Source organism: Triticum dicoccoides, chromosome 6B, assembly GCF_002162155.2.
Source record: "Triticum dicoccoides isolate Atlit2015 ecotype Zavitan chromosome 6B, WEW_v2.0, whole genome shotgun sequence".
Taxonomy (NCBI): domain Eukaryota; kingdom Viridiplantae; phylum Streptophyta; class Magnoliopsida; order Poales; family Poaceae; genus Triticum; species Triticum dicoccoides.
Window position 1 is genome coordinate 156824213 of NC_041391.1, and position 6681 is coordinate 156830893.

Below are 6681 nucleotides of genomic sequence, written 5' to 3' on the forward strand. Positions count from 1 at the left end.
TCATACATCAACATGAATGAGACAAGAAAACTTCACTAAAGGATGAAAGGGAAATCTTTTTTGCCACTCAGCACTTGATCCCACAGCTGAGGATGTATGCATTCATCACTATATTGGAAGAACAAAATAACAAGCTACCAGTAATTTGATGGGCATCCAGCTATAAGACCAACCATTAACACCACTCCTTAAGATCCTCAATCTGAATAACCTTGCCTATTTATTTTTAATGGAGGATGCTGAGGGCTGTTACATAATGTAAAATATGATTTCTTAAGCTGTATAATTTCGGCAGATGAAAAAGGAACCAAGACAAAAAATCATCTAGTTATGTTACTATTTCTTCAATGGAACTTGTTTTAGTGGAATCATACTGAGTGAGACACAAAGGTAAATATGAACATTTTGAGTCAAATCCGGCAGCCATGTATAAATAAAGAAGGCGTGTAAATTTTAGACTTTGTGGATAGAAGTGAGTCAGACCCAGCAGGCCAGCACCCATGTATAAAAAAATCATGTGAATTTTTTACTCTGTGTATAAAAGAATCGCAATATTAATATTACAAAGAAAAAGAACTGCTACAAACTTGTCTGGGAGACAACGTCCCCAAGTCCTGAGACCTTTTCTTGGCTGGCTTGAAGAAGCACGGCTCGTTTAGGGTTGGAAACCAGCAGCTGCTGCATGTCCTTTGGGAGGACACTGAATGCTGCTTGGAGGTCTGCCTTCAGTTTCTGGCATGCTGCTATTGATTCAGCAGTACCTGTCCGAGAATTCTGGACGGCAGAAATTGGAAAATAAACATCAGGATATATTTTCAACAAATTATTGAGGGCAGAATAGGTATGTTGACAAGCTATGTCCAAGATATTTTCTTTGGATCTCTATATGCTGAAACATTTTAACATGCAACTATTAAATATATATCACTAAACAATGGCAAGGCCCCTCTTGTTGTAATGAACTATATCATGGGGGCTGTTACAGTAAATCAAAATTCTTGAGGTTAGACTGTCAAAACTAATAATATAAGGTGGAAATCTTCAACCGTTCATGTCCATGCATTCTTCCTCCAGTCTATCAAATACAGGAGAGAATGGTAGACTGGTATCAAATAGCCTTAATTACCGAAGGATATTATTGAAGTGTCACATCATTATTCAGAAAAAAGTTATACGCCTTGTAAGGCCAACTCCAACGCTAGACCCCATTCTGTCCGGCCATGTCCGCTTTGGCCCAAACAGACAGAAGCGCCGGCCCAACGCACGACCCCATCCGCAAAGTTTGTCCGTTGGCGTCCGGCTCGACCCATTTCCGGTGCAAACTTGTGCCCGGTTTGCGTCCAGACAGACGGTGAACGGGCGCCCACGCGCCCGCTCCTCGTCCGCCTCGGGCCCACCTGTCGACCACCCACCTACGTCCCACCGCCCACATTTACAGCACACAAGTGGGCGGACCCACCTGCCAGCCACACATCCACCCGGCCAGTCCACAGACTTCCACTTCCAGAGCCGCGAGCCTCCTTGAGCCCCGACACGAGCAAACCCTAGCCCCCCGGGCGCCGCTCTTTCACCTCCTCGCCGACCGCAATGGTCTGGAAGTGGATCCCTGGCAGGGGGAAGCACGACAACGAGGCCGGGTCCCCCTTCGGCCGCCACAACCGCAACCACTCCACCCCCCCTCCACCTCCTCCGGCATTCGCCATCTCCCCACTGGTGGCCCCGCCTCGGCAGCGGCCATACGTGAAGGCCGATATCTGCCAGAGGTATTGGGAGACGGGCACGCCGCTGCCATGGAGCGACGTGCACCTCCCAAACAACTGGCACCTCTCGGCCGACCGCGCTCGCCGCGAGGAGATCTATCGCTGTCACGCCCGCCTACCGGTTGACCTCGTCAACTACCGCAGGTACGCCGTCGATTCGCCGCTCTGGGACACGTGGTTCCAGGATGAGCACGACCTGCGGTGGCAATCCTACTTTGCCGGTCGTGCTCAGAGCCCACCACAGGTGCGCTCACTCCATCCGCACCCACGATGAGGCCCAATGGGAGGGCCTCGAAGAGATGATATGATGGCCCTCTCCGCGGCCAGCGACATCGCCATCCCGGAGCTCAACGCCGTGGTCAAGGAGGAGGCCATGGAGGACATGCAGAAGGAGGTGCCAGAGGAGCCCGCGGCATAGAACCCGGCCTTGGTCGGCTAGTACTGCTCGTGGAGGGAGACAGTGCCGTGCACGACGAAGTATGTGTCCATGCCGCCCGTGTGGGTGGGCGCAGACACATGGTCACCGTCGCCACCATGGCTTAGAGGTTGTGTGGGCGCCTCCTCAGGCGCCTCCCGCCTGGCAGGGGCCACCAGCCCACCTATGGACGCCACCGCCCTACATCGACCTCACGGGCGACAAGGACGAAGGTGGCGGCAACTGAACGACGACGGCCGTGGCGGCAACGGCCCTTATCTAGTTTTTTTAATGTCCTTTTAATTTTAAGTTTAGTTAAAATGTGCTGGACTGGACTTTGTGGACGTTTATGTATTATACTAATGTTTTTAAATTATTTGCAATGTCTATTTGGGTTAGATTTGGGTCAAATTTGCAAGTCCAAAAGCGGACAATATTTGGGATGCGGCGGCCGGTTGGGCGCACCGACGGCCGGACGACCGCTAGCGGACGTGCGTGTCCGTTTTGCCGACCCAAATGGACAAAATCCGGACAAAACGGACATCGGTTTGGGGTTGCCGTTTGGAGTTGGCCTAATGCTTTATTGTTTATTACATCAAAATCCAGTGCCGTTACTACCGACTACCGAAGGCAGTTATTCGCAGGTGAAGACAGAACGAAATCCCAGTGCAGTCATGTTACGCTAAACTTCATGACTTTAACATTTAACTCTATTCCATTGCCACTCAGTTTGATTTCTTGGAACAGAAGAAAATATCAACAAAACCAGTCACACAAAACATGTGGTTCGTTCAACTAAAACCGTATTCATATGCCAGAATAGTTCATACTCAAAATGATCATTTCCTAGTTAATCTGTAGTTCACCATAGACTGATTAGTGTTTTCTGGTGCAACATTCCTGTAAGCTAATTAAATGGCAAACTCATAATAGAGTACAGATTGGTGTGCGCTATAAAGTAGGGGCCTCATTGGATTTTATTGCAGGAAATTGCATGTATTGCATGAAGTATTAAGGGTGTATATTCAAGAAAAAAAGTATTAAGGGTGCATCTGATTAAATGCAAGAAAACCAGTCGTGTTCCTTTTAGTATATGTGGCAAGTCCCAGTGATCTGAATCATTTTTTAGGAGAGCTGCTGAGTATTACGACATTTAGCCCTATGCTACAAAAAAGTAAACTATGGAATCACTCAAATAATCATTATAACATATCATTACCGAACTTCCAATGTTTAGCTCCTAAAGTTCAATGTATCATAAGAGGAAAGGATAATTCAGTCAAACCAAGGAAGTAGACATAAGTACAAGGCATAACATACATGTTAGGTTGCATCCTATCCACCAATAGCATATAGGACCTCGAGTGTAATTCTTATTTTGATATGGATTTTGGTAGGATAAGGGTCCGGAGGACGAAGATCGAGGGTAGGGCACTCACCCTAATTTATCACTGCAGGGCCTAATCCCTACCGTGGCAGTGAGGTTCTGAGGCTATTTAGGCTTACACTATTGATTCTTTGTTTTGATCGATCAAAAGATACATCAGCTTGCCTGTATAGCACAGCCTTGACCAGTACTAGACTCCATGAGACCATGACTAACCAAACTGGAATTAGCTTAATTGGAGACCCATGCATTGACTAACCAACTCAAAATCTTCCTTAACTAAACAAACTCAAACTCTCTTTTCGATCTCTATCGTGGTGACCTGGCAGGCTGCTAGTGTCCTATATGGATAGACCTCTTCTTGCAACTTAGAACTACTTTAAAGATCTTATCATAACTTCCTAAAGTGCCATCTCCAAAATGGCTATCCTATTTCCCTTAACTTCCTTTATGTGCCCCTCGAACTAAGGCATTCATCCTGCTTGGTTCGTGCTGGCCTAAAGCCTATAGCAGGTGTAGGCAGTCCTTGTCAAAAGAAAAAGCTTATGATTTAGATCGATCAGTCTTAGTTATGCACATATACTGAATTATCGATAATGTGAGTTGTTCATGAGCTTATCTTCGTAGTTTGTCCTAACTGAAAACGACTACTATTAAGGATTTCTTACTTAAATCTCCATAACTATTAATGATCTATCTATTTTTGCAAGTGACAGTTAACTTAAGAAAGCACAGAACAAATATTACCTCCATCTCTTTGAGAAGATACCACTCAATAACATTAAAAGAATCAATCCTCTCCAACTCTGACATCTTTGACATTAACTTCTCGATATCAACATTCATGCGAGCATGCCTCCATAACCTTAGCTGATCTTGCTCTGCAGCAGAACGTCTTTGTCGGAACCAAGGCATGAAGTTAGGGCCTTCCAAGAATTTTCTGATAAAGATCAGTGGTGAAACAAAAATGAAAATGTTAGTTTGTGAATCCCTGTTTTGCGAAGTAATTCAAACTAAAAATTCATAAAATGTTTTGCCAAACAGATGTGGTTCTGGCTTACCTATATAAATCCAACCAATTGGACTTCATCCTTTTCGACAAAAATTTCCCTGGACCTCTAGAAGCCAAACCATTGACAAACTCATCTGCGTGAAATGGTGGAAGTAATGGTGGATCAACGAATGGAGAACTCCCTTCCAGTGGTGTTGTAGTTCTCAGATATGGCCCAAAAGGCGCAAGGAAGTTGGTCGTTAGCTCCAAGAAATGCCGCCTCAATATCTCATTGTTGACGACTGACATGGACTCCTCAATTCTAGGCGACACACCGGCATCAATGAGTCTATTTAGAACAGAGGTGTCGGGCTTTGTAGTTGGCACATATGTGCTCCATAGCGCCTCTTTATGCTCTGTCATGAGGGAAAGAGGGCCTTCTCTCCTCAACTTGATTGAATTCAATAGACCAGTGGGTGAAAACTTATTGATTGCAAGCTTGTCGAGTTTGAGCCTCACAGGTGTCCCATTGGATCCATTTGCTGATGCTGGTGATTGCCCACCTGCTGGGAGCACCCTAGTAGAATTTGGATTCGGGCTTCCCACGGACACCACATTTGGAACACTCTTAAGGCTCCTCAGGAAAAACAAGTTCGTCACGCCGAGCACCATCGGTGGGAACACCTCACCTTCTGCAAGTGCATTAAGGCGAGCGAAGTCCGGATCATGAATAGTAAAGTACGGCCTGAAGTCCACACTATACAAGATTGGAGCAACAAGGTCAACAAGCCCAGCCACAGCCTCGGAGCACTGAGGTGGTGATGGCGCCACAACCAGTATGGGTTCACCAACAACCATGAGTTCCCAAAGAGTCCACAGGTGGAGGAGCAAGCCACGAAACGCAGCAAATAGATCAGCATCGTGGAAGAGCCCATACGGCACCGAGGGGTTCGCCGGCAACAGCGCAGGCGGCGGCCCAGGGTCGTCGGCCGCGGGCGGAAGGTGCACCCGCAGAGCGGCGCTGCCAATGGGGAGCTCCATGGGGCACCCTGGTGATGGCGCCGGCCAGGCGGCAACGTGCGACGCCACCATTGTCAACGCAGCCTATGTCGAAGCAGAGGGGGCCAAGGATCTGCAGCAGCAGGCGGAAGAGGGAAGAGTAGGGCGCGTGTGAAAGTATGACAACGGACTTCTGCTCGCCGCCGCGGGGGAGGCGCTCGTCCTGGCGCTGGCGGTTGAAGACGAAGCCGTAGAGGAAGCCGCGGCGGGAGCCCGCGGCGGAAGGGGAGGGGTCCGGGAGACGGAAGGAGAAGAGCGAGTCGTGGACGGAGGAGCGGTGGCGCGGGAGGTGGTGGGACATGGAGTCCGGGAAGGAGGAGAAGGCGACGAGGCGGTCGAGGCCGCCGTGGGCGAGCGCGTCCGGCGGGAAGCAGGCCTCCACCAGCTGCCCGCGCTCCAGGTCGAAGCGGATGATGCAGAAGGCCCGCGCCCACCGCGCCAGCGCCGCGGGGTCGGGCGCCGCCGCGCCGCCCCGCAGCGAGACGGACGGGATCCGGTTCATCCCCGCGGCCGTCGGGGGCGCGATGATTTGGCTATTCGGGAGACGACAGTGGGGAATTGCAAGCGCGCGGCCGAATCGGGAGGTTGCTGGACTCGGGAAGCGACGCCGCGGCGGGCGGCGGGCGGCGGCACAGACAGCCGCCGACGGGCAGGGCGGAGGGAATGGGGGGAAAGGTCGCGGGCGGATCGGACGGGGCGTGATCTCCGTCCGGGATCTGCCTGGCGGGGCGGGCTGTGGGTGAGTTCGGATTGGCGTTGCTTTGCGGCGCAGACGTGCTCTTCTGTTTTGTGTTTGTTGCTTGCCAGTTTGCCGTTTACGGGTAGTAACCGGTTACACGGTTCCACTCGGTTCATCGTTTGGTACCTTGCCGGACTCGTTTTAGTTTTGGGCACCACTACCCATCAGACTACAGATACTTTGCTTCTATCAGACTACTGGCAAGCCGTCCGATCCGGTGCAGGGAGGACGTCTGATCTGGGCCAGGAGAGCGTGAGATTTTCTGGTCTATTTTCTTAATTGAATGCTTCCTAATGTGCCGGTTTGCTTCCTTAATTCACTCTTCGTTAT

At 49.8% G+C, this 6681-nt stretch overlaps 1 pseudogene; it reads right to left on the minus strand.

Moving 5' to 3' along the window:
- Positions 1–503: 503 nt before the first annotated feature.
- On the minus strand, positions 504–6302 carry LOC119326235 (annotated as a pseudogene).
- Positions 6303–6681: the final 379 nt, after the last annotated feature.